Source organism: Echinops telfairi, unplaced genomic scaffold (genome assembly GCF_000313985.2).
Source record: "Echinops telfairi isolate 266 unplaced genomic scaffold, ASM31398v2 ScPeMD7_1713;HRSCAF=2227, whole genome shotgun sequence".
Classification (NCBI taxonomy): Eukaryota; Metazoa; Chordata; class Mammalia; order Afrosoricida; family Tenrecidae; genus Echinops; species Echinops telfairi.
The window spans coordinates 3,385,227-3,403,056 of record NW_022105611.1 but is presented as its reverse complement, the minus strand read 5'-3'; positions in this window follow the sequence as shown (position 1 = coordinate 3,403,056).

The window sequence follows — 17,830 nt, the reverse complement described above, 5'->3', positions numbered from 1 at the left end:
AATCTCCCAAAGAATAGAAAGCTCCTGAAAAATGTTTTAATAATACATGTTTTTGTGAAGCTTCAATCTTCTCACTGCCCCATTTATCTCATCAGTGATAATGCTTGCCCTGTTGAGGTGTGAATAGATTCCTCTACCCCATCTCCAGTTACATGCTCACTAAGTTCTTCCTGCTGGTAGAGGCCCGATTTCAAATGCTATCTCCAAACAGAATGTCCGCGGGAGGTCAAAGGAATCTAGGAAGAAAGCATTTTTGAAAGACGTTGAAAATAAACATAATAGTCTGTCTTGATTTTGATGCTAATCTCATATTAAGCACTACAGTGTGTCTTGAACATAATGGTATGGAAATGACTTAAGGACTTTTACTCTCGCTAGGACCTTCTCTTCCTTGTTAATGTATTTATCAACACCACACGCTTAGGATTTATTAAGCTGTTTTAAAATATTAAGATGAAAAGATTTGTCTGTCAATTAACTAAAAACTTGAACAGCAGGTAACTTTTAGTCCTCCCTTCCAGTGTTTGTATCACTGTTTCTTTGATGCAAGTTTAGCTCTAGGCAAAAGAGTAGAGTCAACAAGACTTCCTTTATGATCATGTAACTTCTTTTACTGATGGACACTTCCATTTTGTGATTTTTAGGTCTCTTTGTTATTGATTAGAATTCCAAGTTTTTGGTTTTTCTTTACTCTCTAGCAATCATTTTATTAGTTATGTATAATAAGCCGAGGTTACTGTCTTCCTACAATCTCCACATTGAATTGTATACTGTTAAAGACGCCCTGCTCCTCCAAATGCTTTTAAGCCCAGAGACATGAATCTCTAATGGTGAAAATTTAAACAATATAAGAGAAAGTGCCAATGACTTTTGAAAAACTCTGTTAGAAGCTATTTGTATGATACTGTGAAAGTAATACTCACTTAATAAATAGACTTGTATAACTTGTGAGCACTGATGATTTGCAGATGGGTAGAAAAATCCCAGAAGGTACGGAGATGACTTAACACTGAGCAAGTAATATGCGCCGCCCCCATATTTATCAGAAATAAAAACTAGAGGCACAAACCAGAGGTAAGTCACTACAACTGTGAAACAGAAAAGAGAGTCTCTTCTATTTGCGTGTCTTTCCATCTAACTCAATAGCAAGTCCATTCAATTTTCTCATAGATTTTGGTGCTTTTGTTTTGGGTGGTGACATGGGGGTCATTCAAGGAAATAAAGAATGAAAGGGAGGTGGCATATGTGGGAATCAAACCAAAGTCTGGGCATAGCATTTCCCTGTGAGTGCAATCAGGTGGGTTGATTGCTCCTACTGCAGTCTCTTCTTTGACACGCATCAAGTGCTCGTGAGAGAGCACAGAATGCACCTGGTACTGTCACAGAGGTCATCAACCACAGCGTGTGCTTTTCACCCAGAGCTCTCAACGAGATAGCCTACGACACTTCTAGTTGGAATTTGTAGTGAATTTTGAAAGTTTGAGCTGTTGGGTATTATTTGTTGATCAAGGCAGTCTAAACCTTTTAAGGAAGAGGTTTGATCCAATATGGCTGCCTCGTTGGAACCTCTGTGAAGTCCTCTGCATAGAAATATTTGAAAAAGTGTGCAAGACGGAGGGGTCTGCGTTCTGAACCTCCCCCAATGAATAGAAATCTCTGCCAATTACAACCAGGAGTTTCAGAGAGAGGAACTGACAAGGATAGTCACGCAAAAACGGCATATTCCGTGCTGTCTGGCCAGGTGCTCCCTCCATTGCTCCAAATATCCGCAGAGGACAGGAGAAATGGGGAGATGACACCTTTTCCTTAAACCTGCCCCTAACTAACACTGTGGAGGGCACTAATGCTCCTCCCACAACATACCCTGGGGTGTGTGTGGGGGGCGTGGTGGTGGTGGTGGTGGTGGTCTGAGGCCAAACTCAGGCAGGAAGATTCTCAGGCTCCTGTGCCCAGGCTTTGAGGGGGTAGGGATCTCCTCACTTCATTCCAACTTGTTAGAGGGGATTCAGATCTTAAGGCAGGTAATTCTCAACACTTGGCTGGAAGTCTCAGTGACTAGACTGTGGAAGAATTTACCCAAGGCACCAAGGGGACAAGCGAGCCTTAATTGCAGAACTGGGTGGGCCTGTTATGCACAGGAGCAAGTGAACATCTCTATATGTGAATCCAGGATTCCAAGTGCTATCAGCTGCCTGTCTCTCAGTCCTCTCCCAGACAGAATCTGGGCCCTGCTCTGACATAGCATCAGTGAGGACAGTGTGGGGTGCAGGCAGTGTTTTAGACATTCACTTCTCTTCCTCTGTGTTTTTACTTTGATCCATTCCTGGCACTTTGATCCTCCCTGGTCCTTGGGAGCCAGCCTCAAAGCCAGCATTTAGATGAGAACAATCTTAGTTGGTTCCTGCCTTTGGCTTATGCTGGGTGGAGCCTTGTGCCAGATTGCCTGGTCACCTTTTGTTCTCTTTTTTCCGACAAAAAATGGATGGGGATTGTTTTCTGGCTGGAGATAAATATATTAAACAAAAACAACATGTCTCACAATCTGCAGCCAGTCTCTGTGCACATCCAGAAACAGTAGAAAACTGGTCATTTGAGAGGAATATACACGGATTTGGAACCCCAGGGGAGGACATGGAGGAGGAGAGAGCTTTAGATCCTCCCATGAAGGAGTTCAGGGTGATGATCATCAGCTTTTTTAAGTGATTAGAGGAAACAAGATGGATAGAAATATAGAAAAATTGGAAGAGAAGATAGAGAAATTTAGGAAGGCACTCTAAGATAAATCTGACTAAATAAATACAAAAGTAGAGAGAATTGAAAAACTTCAAATAGAAATTTAAAAAGCAAATACTAAATTATTAGAACAGAAAAATATTTTGAAAACAGAAGGATTGAAAAAATAAAATCAAACTTATAAAAAGAACAAAAATGCTGAAGAAATCTAAGAATTCCATGGAACAGTATGAAAAGGAACAATGTACATTTGAACATCATTCCAGAAAAGAAAGGATAAATACTAACTACAGAGAAAATAATTGCAAAGGTATTATAGGAGAATTTCCCTAATATTATGACAGAACACAAAATAATTATCTAAGAAGCCCAAACATAACTGATACCAAAAACATTATGACACATCATAGTCAAACTTTCTCCCATCAAAGAAAAGGAGTCAATCCTGAGACAACAGTGAGGTGGAGGGGGTGGGGGCCAGGGGAGACGAGAGGGAGAATAATCACACATAATAGCCAACAAATTAGGAGAAATTCAGATTTTTCTATTAAAACCATGCAGATAAGAAGAGAACGAATTGATATATTCAAAATTTTGGAAGAAAATTACTGCCAACCAAGGATTCTGTGCCTCAAATGTGAGGGAGAAATAAAATCATTTTCAGATAAGGAAAATTAAAGGAATTTGTAAAAGAAGACTGCCAGTATGAAAATTCATACGAGACATTATTATAGAGAAATCATGCTACTTAAGTAATACACATCATGAAAAAGACCCATACAAACCAAAATAAAGAGCCACAGCTCATATTCCATGTTTATGACAACAACACAACAGAGGAAACAGAGTATATGGTAAGTTGTCGGAGAAGATATCAAGTCATTCACAAAAGATAGCAAATTGTCTTGAATTTGGAAAGAAAATCACAAAGAACAAAAAATCTGCAAGAAAAACTTTAAAACATTAACAATACAAAAAAGATGAAAATCGAGAATCCTATTAAACAGTACAATAAAAACAAAAAAGCCAAGAAAATATTGACGAGAACATCTATAAACAAAAGGGCTGCGGCACAATAATTGTTATGAATAATGAAATCTATGATGCAAACAAAAATAGCAATAAATAAAAATATAACAAAATGTTAACAATGAAACAATACCTGTCAAACTCTCCAATGAAGAGGCAAAGATGAACAGAACCTATAAGAAAACCTGCGTCTTTAATATGCTACTTATTAGAAACACGTCGTAGACATGATGACATAGACTAAAAACCAAAGGATCAAAAATCTATATTCAGCTAACGGTAGTCAAATGAAGCAGGAGCAGCAATATTAATTTCTGATAAGGTAAACATTAAATTAGCAGCCATAATGAGAGACAAAGAAGGCCATTCTATAAGGTGAAAGCCTCATTTAAACAAGAGCCATAATTTTAATCAATTTCTATGCACCCAATGAGAAAACATCGCGAATCATTAGTCACACTCTGATATGAAGAGAAAAATAGATCATACTAATATAATACTAGGATAGTTTAACACACCACTTTGAAGTAAAGATCAATCAACTCAAAAGAAGATCAACAAAGAAACAAGAACTAAACAGCACAATTAATAAACTAGATCTCAGAAAGCTATTAAAGGAATCTACATTGGCACAGAAGAAACAAAACTCAACTATTCATTTCAAAAATGCTTGGAACTAATTGAGGATTTAGCAGTGTAGCAAGCTATAAGATCAACATACAAAAATCAGAAGATGACTCTGAAAAGGAAATTAAAAGAACAATACAATTTCCACCAACTACCCTAAAGATAAAATATCCAGGAATAAATCTAACCAGAGAAACAAAAAGATTTAAACAAAGAAAATTATAAAACATTTCCACAATAAATCAAGAGACTTACGGAAATGAAAGGATGTTCCATGATCCTGGATAAGAAGACAATGTATTTTTACAGTGACAATGTCAATGTTATTAAAAGTATTTTATAAATTCAATGTGATTCTGATCCAAATCCAAGCACAATTTTTCAAAGAAATGGAAAAAATGATCACAATTTTAAATGGAAAGGAAAGAAATCCAAGATTTAAAAAAAAGCTGTTAAAGAAACAATACTCATATTTCAAACTGATTACACAGTCATGCCAATCAAAATAGCATGTTGTCGGTACAATGATAGACATGTAAACCAATAAATTAGAGCTGGGAACCCAGGAATACAAACAAACACCTACAGACTGATCTTTGATGAAGGACTAAAATAATTAAGTTGGAAAGAGAAAGCCTTTTCAATAAATGGTACTGGAAACATTGGATCTCCACCTGCAAAAGAGTGAATCAGGACCCATACCTTACACCATGCTCGAAAATGAACAATAGGAAGTAAAGGCCTCAATAATAAATCCTAGAACAATGAAGACCATCAATGACAAAATAGGAACAAATGGAAGAGCCTCACTACAAGACATCCATATAATGAAACAAAATACCCACACTATAGGACTGCGACCGTCTCAAGTTATAGCATTTATCAAACGACTTCATCAAAAACATAAAACTTTTTTTTAATGATTATTTGGGGGCTTGTACAATTTTTATCACAATCCATACATACATCCATTGTTCAAGCACATATGTAAATTTGTTGCCCTCATCATTCTCAAAACATTTGCCTTCTATTTTAGCCCTTAATATCAGTTGCTCATTTCCCCTCCCTCCCCGCTCCCTCCTCCCTCATGAACCCTTCATAATTCATAGATTATTATAGTTTTGTCATAAGTTACACTGTCCAATGTCTCCCTCCGCCCTCTTCTCTGCTGTCCATCCCCCATGGAGGAGGCTATATGTAGATTCTTGTAATTGGTTCCCCCTTTCTACGGCACATTCCCTTCACCCTCCAGGCATCACCCGTCTCACCACTGGTCCTGAAGGAGTCATCTATTCTGGATTCCCTGTGTTTCCAGTTGTTATCTGTACCAATGTACATCCTCCGGTCCAGCCAGATTTGTAAGGTAGAATTGGGATCATGATAGTGAGGGGTGGGGATGAAGCATTTAGGAACTAGAGGAAAGTTACATGTTTCATCATTGCTAGCCTGCACGCTGATTGGCTTGTCTCCTCCCCACAACCCTTTAGTAGGGGGTGTTCAGTTGCCTACTGATGGACATTGAGTCTCCATTCTGCACTCACCCACCTTTACAATGATATGATTTTTTGTTCTTTGATGCTTGATACCTGATCCCTTTGACAGCTCGTGGTCACACATGCTGGTGTGCTTCTTCCATGTGGGCTTTGTTGCTTCTGAGCTAGTTGACTGCTTGTTTTTCTTCAAGCCTTTAAGACCCCCAGACGCGATATCTTTTGATAGACAGGCACCATTAGCTTTCTTCACCACCTTTGCTTAGGCACTCAAAACATAAAACTTTTAAGGATGTGGGCATGAGTTGCTGATGGGCAATAAATTCAATCTCAGTAAAAACAAATGTGGTCTGTTTCTTAATTATTGTTTGAATGAATGCATATCAGAAGGTGTTATCAAAGAGTATGGAAGCCATCTCTTTGGGTCACTGATATTTGTGCTTCTACTACCTGTACATCTGTGCTAGGATTGTTCTTCCCACCTCCCTGGAGTAAAGTATAGTTATGTGACTTACGCTGATCTGTGAAATGTGAGCTCAGTGATATGCATCCGTACTGGACCTTGCAGAGAAATTCCTCATGTTTTCTTTCTAGTATCAGTGTGGTAGAAAATGGTTAAGATGCCAATTGGAAGGGATGTTTCACATTGTGTTCCTCAGTGAAGATGGGATCAAATAGCCAAAATGAAAATGAAAGTGTGCTATAGCAAGAAAGAAGCCTGTACTTTTGCTAATTGAAGCCATTGAAGTTTGGAGGACATTGTTACTGTAGTGTAACGCAATCTCTCCAACAGACAAATATGGATTTATCAGAAGCCAGAGTTGGAAGAGCTTACATTGAACCACCAATTAGTCACTAGTAGAAAGCAAAGAGAAATTCATTATTTTTGTCATGGAATTCCTTTGACAGCCTAATTCCAACTTCCGTTTTACTGTCTCCTATACTATTCCCTTGTATGTTTCTTTTAAAAAAACAACAACATTTGAATATTTATTATTTTCTTTGTGTTTTTGCAGACACTCCACAAATTATACACAGTAGATTTTTAAAAGATATTTTATTTTAAAATAATTTGACATTTACAGAAATTTGACAAAATTTTCTTAGTCTCCCATATACTGTGCATTTTCCCTGTTATTAAAATCTCATGTTACTAAAGTACATCAATTATCATTTGTGTAATAATTTGTTTCATTATTTTAAAAAGTACAACTTTCCTGTGAGGTAGATTTGACTTACAGAGAGGCTATAGGAGAGAGGAAAACCGTCTTATAAGATTGCCCCTGTAAACACTTACTGAAGCAGACTTCCGCGATTTTCTTCTGCGAGTCAGCCTTTCTTTTTTTTTAATAACCATTTTATTAGGGGCTCATACAACTCATCACAATCCGTACATCCGTCATTTGTGTCCAGCACATTAGTACATATGTTGACTTCATCATTCTCACAACACCCGCTTTCCACTTGAGCCCTTGGTGTCAGCTCCTCATTTCCCCCTCCCTCCCAGCTCCCCCTCCCCCCGAACACCTGATAATTTATAAATTATTATTATTTTATCATATCTTACCCCATCCAACGTCTCGACCCTCACCCACTTCTCCACTCTCCGTCCCCCAGGGAGGAGGCCATATGTAGACCTTGTCATCTGTTCCCCCTTTCTCCCTCTCCTTCCCTCCACCCTCCCACCATCGCCACTCTCTCCACTGGTCCTGAGGGGTTCATCTGTCCTGGGTTCACTGTATTTCCAGTTCCTATCTGTGCCAGTGTACATCCTCTGGTCCAGCGGATATGTGAGGTAGAATTGGGATCATGGTAGTGTGGGGGAGGAAGCATTTAAGAGCCAGAGGAAAATTGTGAGTCAACCTTTCATCTTTCTTCTATCCAGTGACTGGTGATTTGGGAACACTGACTTTCTGGTCAACAACCCAGCACTTAATTTTTGCACCACCAGGGCTTCTTGATACGTTATTATCTAAACTTTATTTAAATAATAAACTTCGTTACTTTTAAGCTTATGTTCTCTTTGCTCTTCCAGCATCCCATCCATAGTTCCACATTATCTAGTCCTTTTTGAAATGTGTGCAGTTCCTCCTTAGACTCCTTTTGAATGTCATGGTTTCTCAGGTTTTTCTTTGGTTTGGTAATCTTGACAGGTTTGAGGTGTACTGGCCAGGTATTATGCAGAATGACCCTAGACTAAAATTTGTTTCATATGTTTTGTTCTGATTGCACAGGGTATGCACGTATGTGTATATTTGGGGGGAGGGAATTCACAGAGGAGAAGTGCTGGATTTTTATCATAGCACACTACAAGTTCATACTACCAGTATGACTTATTGCTGGTGATGTTGACTTTGGCTGAGGTAGTTTTTAATCAGGGTTTTCCACTGTTAAATTACACTTACTTCCCTTACTGTACTGTAGTTTCGGGTGTGTGTGTAGGGGGAACTGTCTATCCCACATGTAAGGAGTAGAAGATTATATTCCACATTCTTGAGGTTAAAAAAATCTCAATAAATTATTTGGCATTTTTTTCTATAGCAAATTTGTCTGTGTCCTCATTTATTTATATATTCAATGTGAAACCACAAAAATTCAATTCAGTCTTTAAATACACTATCTCTTTATTGATTTTGTTGCTAAAATTGTTCCATGTTTGACTATCAGGAGCTCTTTCAATCGACTCCTAAATCCCTTTACATACAGCCATTTATTGTTTTTGTTGGTTGGTTTGTTTTGACCACTTTCTTACATTTTGGCACTGAAAGATGCTTCAGCACATCTGGTATAGTTCTTGCACAGTTCCACATTACCCAGTCTTCAGGGAGCCCTGGTGCAGTTTTATTAGAGTGGTGCTAGAATCCCCACTGTTGACATTCACACATGCGTATTGCTACAATGAGGTGCCATTGCCTTCTCAGTAGGCAAAGTTAAGAAATACATGTTTGTATACTCATTTGTCTCTATATACAAATGTATAAATATTTCTATTTGTACTATTCTCCAATTCTAGTCCATTACTTCAGAAATCATTGTTTTCTTTTAATTGGTGAACTCCCACTCATTAGAGAAATGTGACCCCTGACCTGATAGATATTTTCAATTCTATATTCTAGGTGTGGACTCTAAAATTTCTAGAAACATTCTGACTCAGCTAAGGTGTATAACTAGTAAATACTGATAACTGACCCCAAACACAGTTTGGTGTTTGATTCCAAATTCAGTGCTTAGAAGCGCTTTCTCCTAGATTATGCTCTGTGGACTTGATGGGTATTACATGTGTAAATTAAGAGGTGATTTTGTGATCTTCTCTGGATATTTTAAAAGGTTTTAAATTATTAAAGAGATGTCTAGAGATCATGTAAGTATTTATAATGGGAATATTCTTCATAAAATTATGTATCAGGCCCTGCTAAGTTCAAATATACTGTTATGGATATTTTCTATGCATTTATGCACTCATGGTTAGCAATATAGCCTATTCTAGTTAATACTTAAATAGAGAATGAGAAGATCAGGATGGATTTATGAAATGCATTTTACTTTGTTGCTTCTGGTCATCGTTTTGAGGTAGCTCTAAAAAGTGCTTGGTTAGCTTTCTCTCCCTTCTATTTGTTGTCAGTAATACTGTTCATGAGGTAAATAGGAAACTTATTTACTTTTATATGCCTTGGGAATTTGATACCATTTAACTATTTACACATAACTATATGATAAATGTTTTACTTTTATTTTCTTAGAAAATTGTCCAAGCTCTTTTGTTTCAATATATATAAATATAGGTAGAGTTAACTTTTCTTGTGATTGGGATCTTTTCATTCTAGTAACATCTTTGTATAAATTTTAGAGCATCTTTAAATCATGATATGCAGAACCATTTTTCTGGCATGACTTGAAACAAATTCTGGCTACCGGCAGGGAGACTAACCTTTAGAATTTCCTTCATGGTCTGAGCGCATAGTCAGAAAGAGTGATAGTCTCACAGGATATGTTTAGGGGTGGTGAATCGCTCCTCATAAAGTTTATCAAGGCCAGTCCAGGGATTTAGCATAAATACTGATTAAGTAATACATGATGATGAAATCATATTCCATTAATCTTTAATTGCCTATCTTCTGTTAGTCTATAATACTGCGCAAGTGTAAACATCCCCTCATTCTTGTCTCTCATTCCCTTAGTACGGTTATTCCAGTAATCTCTTTTCTGATTACTAGGGCACGCATCTCATTCTTCAGTCTATCCTTACATTAAATTACTTTCCCTTGAACATGACTTTTGTACTCCTTTGTTGAAAACTCCCATGGTTCTTCATTTCTGACATCCTAACCTCAATTTAATTCAGAGAATGATTTTTACTTTCCTTCCCATAACCTTTTCAATAGTTCTTTCATGCTGCTTAAATGATCTCTTCACTGTCCACAAATTTTCCATGTTCAAATCTTCATATTTGTAATTCCTCGGAATTTGTCCCATCCTTTTCCAATGACTTACTAAATCTTACTAATTCTAAATGCACAGTACAAATATCGCACCTTGAAAAGAGTTTCCTCAGTGTTCCAGGTTCATTGCCTTCTCAGTCTTCAAACAACCATAGAACTTGCATATATATATATGAGACTATACATCCGAGGGGACTAGACAGCCTCTCTTTCTCCCGTGGAGCAGCTGGTGGTTTCAAACTCCTGATCTTATAGCAACCCTATGTGCAGGATAGAATCCCCCCTGTGAGAATTTGAGACTACACCTCTTTATGAAAGTGGAAAGCCTCAGTCTTTCTCCTATGAAGTGCCTGGTAGTTTCAAAACTGCTGACTTTGCAGTTAAAGTCCACATCGTTTGAGTTAACTTACTCCGCACAAGAGAATCACAAAGCAAACACCAGAACTACAGCATTGATGCCTGTGTCCTGTGGAATTATTACATGATGAATAGAATTCCCACCTCCTGTTTTTAGCCTCAATGTGAAAATTTCAAAATTCTAAAAAGTACTAAAATATTCATAAATATTATTTCGTCTAGCCTCTGTGTTTGCAAATAAGATCTGAAATAAAGAAAGTTCAAATGATTTGTCCAACTCTGTACAATGAGCAAGTAATGCTATTCTGAATCCAGTAGAGGTCCCTAGGGTCTAGGATCAGTGTTTTTCGTGTTAAATTCTCCCCATCACAAGCGCATTACTGTCTGTGTACTGCTCTTTCATTCAACCATCAGCAGTGTCAGTGAGCAGTAGCTTCCTATTCTTGGCTAATGCTTAAGAGAGAGATCATCATCACTATTACCTTTTATTACTATTATCGACTCTGGCTTTCTCGTTGCAAAGAAGTTACTATTTCTAAATCCAGAAATCTCATTTAAATAAGAGAATACATATTGGACTGCATTAAGAACAAGATAAGAGAAAAGCGTTTGAAATAATAAAATGGCCATTGCTATAAGTGTGTCGTAGCTCTCCATTTTATACATAGTGTTTATAATAAAACCCATAACTACCAACACACACATAAAGATCATTTCATGAGTTTGTACTCTCTGATTAATAGAATTTAGGATAAAATTATATGCTTGGCTCAATCTAAATTAAGACATTTTTTTGTCTACTAGCTAACTTTTCTGCAAGCATAATTCATGAGGATTTTTGACACGGTTTCTTCATAGGAAAATGCTATTTCAAAAAAAAGCGCAGCAGAATTATGAACTAAGTCATGCAATGAAAAATGAATAAAAAAGAAAAAAATACACTGAAGATTGGTACTATGATAGCCATAAAAGCTATAGATTGCATGTTGGACTGTAGCAGAGCTGCTCTGGCATGGCTTCTTATATTTCACCTGGATCTGTCTCCGTCACTGTGCATGTGGAAAACAATGGAGTGCACACTTTAATGTTCTTTGGTATTGTTGGTTTGTGATTCGTTCCTCCTCAGCTGTCTTTGTGACAGTCAATTGTGAGTGTAATCTTCCCATCTGTACTTGCTGGGCACCGGGTGCTCCTCTGTCCAAATTTTTCTTTCCCTTCCTTAATATTTGTTATAATTGATAGTGCTAGTGCTTTAATGGGTGTGAAAAAAATGCACTGTAGAAATAAGATGTTGTTAACAAATTTCAAAAGGAATTGAGGGACTATCTGACTCTCTCTGACTTCACACGGAGGAAGGAAAATTCAACTCAGAATCAGTTCAAGGCTAATTCCTATGAGACAGAGGTCAGGGACATCTCCATCCTCCAATCTTACCAATTCTGACACCACCTGTTTCTCCATAGCCGTCTGCTCTCAGTTGGGTTCAATCATTGACACAGGGAGCTCATAGGCCATACTCAAGATCATGGATTTCATAAGGAAACAGGCTACAATTTAGCATTAGGAATGATTAGGACACAATTCTTTGGTCTGAGTAGCCAAACACCTCTCTTTGGACCATCCTCAGCCTCTCAGCAATGCGGCTCCTTGGTTTTTGCCCTGGTTTGGCAATGTAATAAAGTTTTGTTTTTTTTTTCAATGCGGCTGATATATTTAAAAGACATGCTACTCTGCTAAGAGTCTTAGCTCAAAAGTCTGCAGCTGTAGCTAGCTCTGTGGGTCAGCAAGCCTCACCTCCCTAATTAGAGGCCTGGAGACCTCAAGTCTACAGATGAGCCTCCTTTCCAAAGGTAATCCGCTTTACTGGTATCAGGTGCTGGAAAGCACCTGTTGGTCTAGCGTTTGTAGTTCTTTAGCTACTCTTACTTTGCTGCGCTTGTGTCACAGTTTTCACTCCCCTGGATCGAGGAGGTTCAGTACACAGAGATCTCGTGTAGTCCTGCATTTTCTTCCTTGGTGGTAGTGAAATACTCCTACTACTTCTGAGATGATTCAGTTCATACCCATCAGGGTAACAGACTGAAACAATCCCCATGTTAGAGTTCCAAGTTTCCACACTCACAAATAGCCCTGTTAACAAGAACTTACCAATGAATCACAGAATCACGGCGGTCTCACCTCCCACATTCGCTTAACCACACCCACGAAGAAGAAGTTGTCCAGTGGAAGTTGCAAAGACAATGGCTAGAGAGGCCACATTAAACAATTCGCTGTACTGCAGATGCCGTCTTGTATTTTAATCTTGAACAATTGTTCGTTTGTAGCTGATGAAAAGCCCGCGTCAAGGTCAATGTCCCTTTTATTCTGCTTAAATTGGAATTTAGTTTATGCACACACTATTCTGGTTTCAATATTCTACTCACTTATGGAAAGTCGATGACATCCAAGAAACTTATATAGACAACACTGACATAGAATGACTACTCTTAACTAAAACATAATTCTAAGACACTCCACTATGCTGTGGCTGCTATCACCACTTTTCTTACACTCTAGTAATCCTCTACAGGTATTAAACCAATACAAAAAAAATTAAGAGACCATTGTGATGGCTCACAAGATACTCCATGGAGTATAGTGGACAATGAGAATATAGATGATTAATTCAATTGTTTTTGCCTCATTTGTAAAATAGAAATATAACTACCATCTCTACAAATCTCTGGGGATGATTAAATAGTGTCAAGTTCAGAAATCATTATAAAACTCCCCCTGCCCAACTGCTATTGAGTCCGTTTTGACTCAGCAACCCGATAGCACAGAAGAGACCTGCAGCACAGGGTTTCCAAATGCATAAATCTTTATGGAAGCCAACAGTCCCCACTTACTCTGAGCCTCCTACCTCTCAGTCAGCAGCCGCGCATTTTAACCACTGCACCAAGGGATCATCTGGAGTCTGCGCAGTAGGCACAAGATCAAGACAAAAGCATATTAATTCTGTGTTCATCAAATTCATTAATTCTCTTTCATCAAACGTCTAGGTGCATTTCCACTTAATCTTACATTATCTTCAAAAATTTCTTTCATTAATTTTTAAGCATTATGAATTATAAGTGGAAATGTAAGAACAGCATGACTTTACAATGTCAAAAATTGTCAGATGAATAGTCACATGGCCCTTGATCCCATTTAGGAGCTAGAAACACACCAGCTCCTGTCACATTCAAACTCACTTTTTCAAATCATATCCACTTTTTTGACCAGTAGGTGTGGCCGCTTCACTTTATGATTTTAATTTCTTAGTTTCCTTTATCATTTATTTTTCTGATTATGTATTTTAATATATAACAAAACAAAACAAGTTTACTTTTGAGTTGGGTTTTTCAGCTCAATACTCTTGTCTTTAATATTTAACCATATTGAATAAGTATAGTTTGTTCATTTTTATTAGTAGGTGGTATTTTCTTGCAATGTGCATAACACATTTTAAACTTGTTTATAGGGCTCATAAACATTGATTTGTTTTCAGTTGTGGAGTATTATAAACATTTTACTAGAAACATTTGTGTTTGTATATATCTCTATGCAAAAAATCAGACATTGTCATGGTAAAAGCTAGTTGATAGGACATAACTCATGCCATTGAGTTAATTCTGACACTTAGTAACCTTGCAGGGTAGGGTAGAGCATTCCCTGTGGATTTCCAAGGTCATAAATCTTTACGGAGCAGAAAGTCTCGTCTGGTTTTTCATTAACTGCTGACCTTGGACTTAGCAATCTAACCCTACCACCAGGGTTATTTAATGGATAGATCAGAGGTATGAAAATATTCATATATTTTTGTGTGATACAGCAGTTTACTTGATATAACTTTTCTAGCCATAATCTTTGTAAGTCCCACCAAGCAACTGGGTACCATGCATACTGATTGTATTTCTTCTTTTCCTTAGGGGTCTTGTTAAATGAAGGTAGGAGAAAATGCTTACAGGAATATGTAATTGAGTTGAGAGGGATTGTTTACAGGGTTAATTGTGATTGTAGAAACTTGGGTCTTTATTTTGGCTAGTAGCTAATTTTGCCATCCTGCTAAGTGTAAAATGAGTCATATCAGACATAATAAGGGGGCATCTTGCTACCATCAAGACAGAAGAGCCAGAAGCAGAGCACAACCTTTAGACCCCAAGATCCCTGTATACTGAACCTTCTAGACCCCTGAGCTAGAGGGTGGCAACCCCGTAGCATCAGAGAAGTGGCCGAAGATTGGAAGCACCGGAACTGTGAGCCAGAGCATGTGACAGAATGATAGGCTTCCCAGCCCACAGAGTAAATAAAGATGGGACCCTTTTGGACAGGAAGGTCATTTATGGAGTGGGTGCTTCCAGGTATTAATTGGGAAGTAGGTTTACTGACACACCGAGCTAGAGCTGAGCATGTTTGGGCTGAGGTTCATGACCAAGCATTGTGCTCTTTAGGTGTTGGTCAGCAGCATGGAGCTAACTTAGAAACATTGCCCAAGTGGGCCAGCGGCCAAGGATTGAAGCAAGGCCTGCTGATGAGCATGGCACTCCTGACTAGAAGAACTGCACCTGAGCAGGTCTGACCTTGATTGTAACCTATGAGCTTCCCTAGTAAGCCTCCTGCTCATTAGTAGCCTCTGTGAGCTCTTTGTGGCCATCGGGAAAAAAAAAATTTTAAACGCAGCAGCGCAGCGGAGAATGTTGTGGAAGGGACAGTTTGGTGTCAGAGTTGGTCAAGATGGTTGGAAAGTTGAGGCATGTCTGACATCTGCCTCAAAAATCTGCCTTGGACTGATTAGTTTGAGTCCCCTTCCCTTTGGTGAAGCCAGAGGAAGCCAGATCCCCAACCCATGCCATTATTATAATTTGATATGGACAAGTGTTCTGCAAAACAGGTACTGCAATCTCTACTCTTACCCACACTATGGGGATATGTGTAGTTCCACATCCTACCAGTATTTAGAATCGTCACACTTAGTTTTCGAAAGCTTTTCATTATGGTTATTTCACAATAATTTTACTAGTCTACTATGTTTCATTATATATTTATGGTATTAATTTACATTTATTTGATTACAGGTGGAATTCAATGCCTTTTCACATGTATATTTCCATTTAGAGTTCCTCTTTTAAAAGTTAAGTGTTGAGTTTCTTTTAAGTTATTGCTTAGAGCAGAGGTTTATATTTTCTCGATATGAACTTTTTATAGGATGATTTTGTGTGAATAACTATTCACTCTGTGTGCTTTTTAGTTTAACTCATTAAATATATTTTGATAAAAATAAATTACCAATTATAATATATGAGGAGGCTTTAATAATCTGGTGGCAAAATTCTATTATCTTTCCTTTTATTTTTTGACAAACTTTTTGAAGTGCCCTCAAAACTCATTCTATCAATTTTCTTCCTTGAGAATTACAGGTCTTGGTTCCTTGTTTAATATGAGTGTGAGTCAAAAGTATTGTTACAAAATCATTAAAAAACCTTTATTATGTAAAACTGTGAAGCAATTGTTTTTCAACTTACCTTCTCTGTCAGTCTATGTACTTCTGAAGGCGGTGCTTCTCGCTCTCCAACCACCCCTGGAGAAGACTGCTGAGTTCCATAGTGAATTACTATGCTTTTTAAGGGATTCAAGTTACGTTCCTTTAAAAGTTGTTTGAGTTTGGTGTTTTGCTTTGAATTAATTCATGCATACATGAACTGGCAATATTTTAGGACTTAACCTCATAAATTCTTTTTGACTTCAAAGTCGTGATATGATTTTATTCTACTTACTAAAATATATATATATATATTGTTTTGTTTTTAATAGTTTTATTGACATATATTTCACATACCAGATAACTTACTTGCTCAAAAATTTCTAGAAGGTTTTTGCAGTCATCACCACAATCAATTTCAGAACATTTTCTTCTTATTTTCATTGTTGTTAACTCCCCATTTCCCCCAATTTTCTGCTGCCATACCCCTATCCAGTTACCGTCACTATAGATCTGCCTATCCTGAATTTCATATACAGAAAATCATGCAAAAGAAAATGCAGTCCTACAAAAACATACACAGCAAACAAACAAAACCCACCGACAATAACTATATCAAACTTACAAAAGCCCCAATCAGAGAGAAAGCAGAAAATACTAAAGATTGAAACATGGACCAAAAGGAAGGTCAAGTGATAGGGTATTATATTTTAACTTAAACATATTTGACTTTACAATGCTTTCTTAGGATACCAGGGGTATTCACGTTCCTCAACTACGGCCAGAGGGATTTCACTGAAGACTTAATTCAAGTGGGGACCTGGCATACAGATTTGGGGCTTCCACTGTCATTCATAGCTGTGACACAATGTAGAGACCAGCTCTTATCTTCCCTTGCAATAGGTTTGAGAGCTGTGCAATGTACAGTGAGAAAACTTATAGATAAGAGAAAGAACAGGTGCAGTTGAGGGAAGCGGGTCACTGCAACCTAGACACTTCCGAGACCTGGACTTTCTTAGGGCAGGTTGACCTACTCTTTCTGTCACAGAGCCTGCATCTTGTGCCAGGATTAGACTCAAAGCGACAGTTCACAATGTGAAGGTTTGCAAAGAAGCATTGACACATCAGCCAAGTTATTCATAGATTGGAGGGGAGGTTGAGGCTGGGGAATGAAGTGACTGGTAAGTTTTCAGAGTGCCGCCTTTGGCAGCTTTAGTCAGAGAACAAGAGACAAGTGTCCGTTTATCTTGGGCGGAGAGACAGCCCAGCCGTTGCTTCATCAGCTTCCAAGGCTGAGCCATCAGCTTTCTCCCACGGGCCATGAACCAAACAAGGAGCTGATGCTGTCCTGTTTGCTTAAGGAGTCAGCCTCTTTCTCCCCGCACACACAGCCCTCTGCAAGCTGAGTGTTCCCAGTTATACATTGCTTCCTGCTTTGGATTGGGGTTTCATTAGTCACATTTATTCAGAATTCACACACGCTGGTGTGCTCCTTCCATGTGGTCATAACTGACAACTAACTTAGATGGCTGTTTGTTTTAAGACAAGCATTTAAGACCTTAGATGCCATTTTTTTCTGATAGCATGGTTTCTTCATCACACTTTGCTATAGCATCCATATCTTTCATGATCTTTGAATAGATCCACCATAAAAA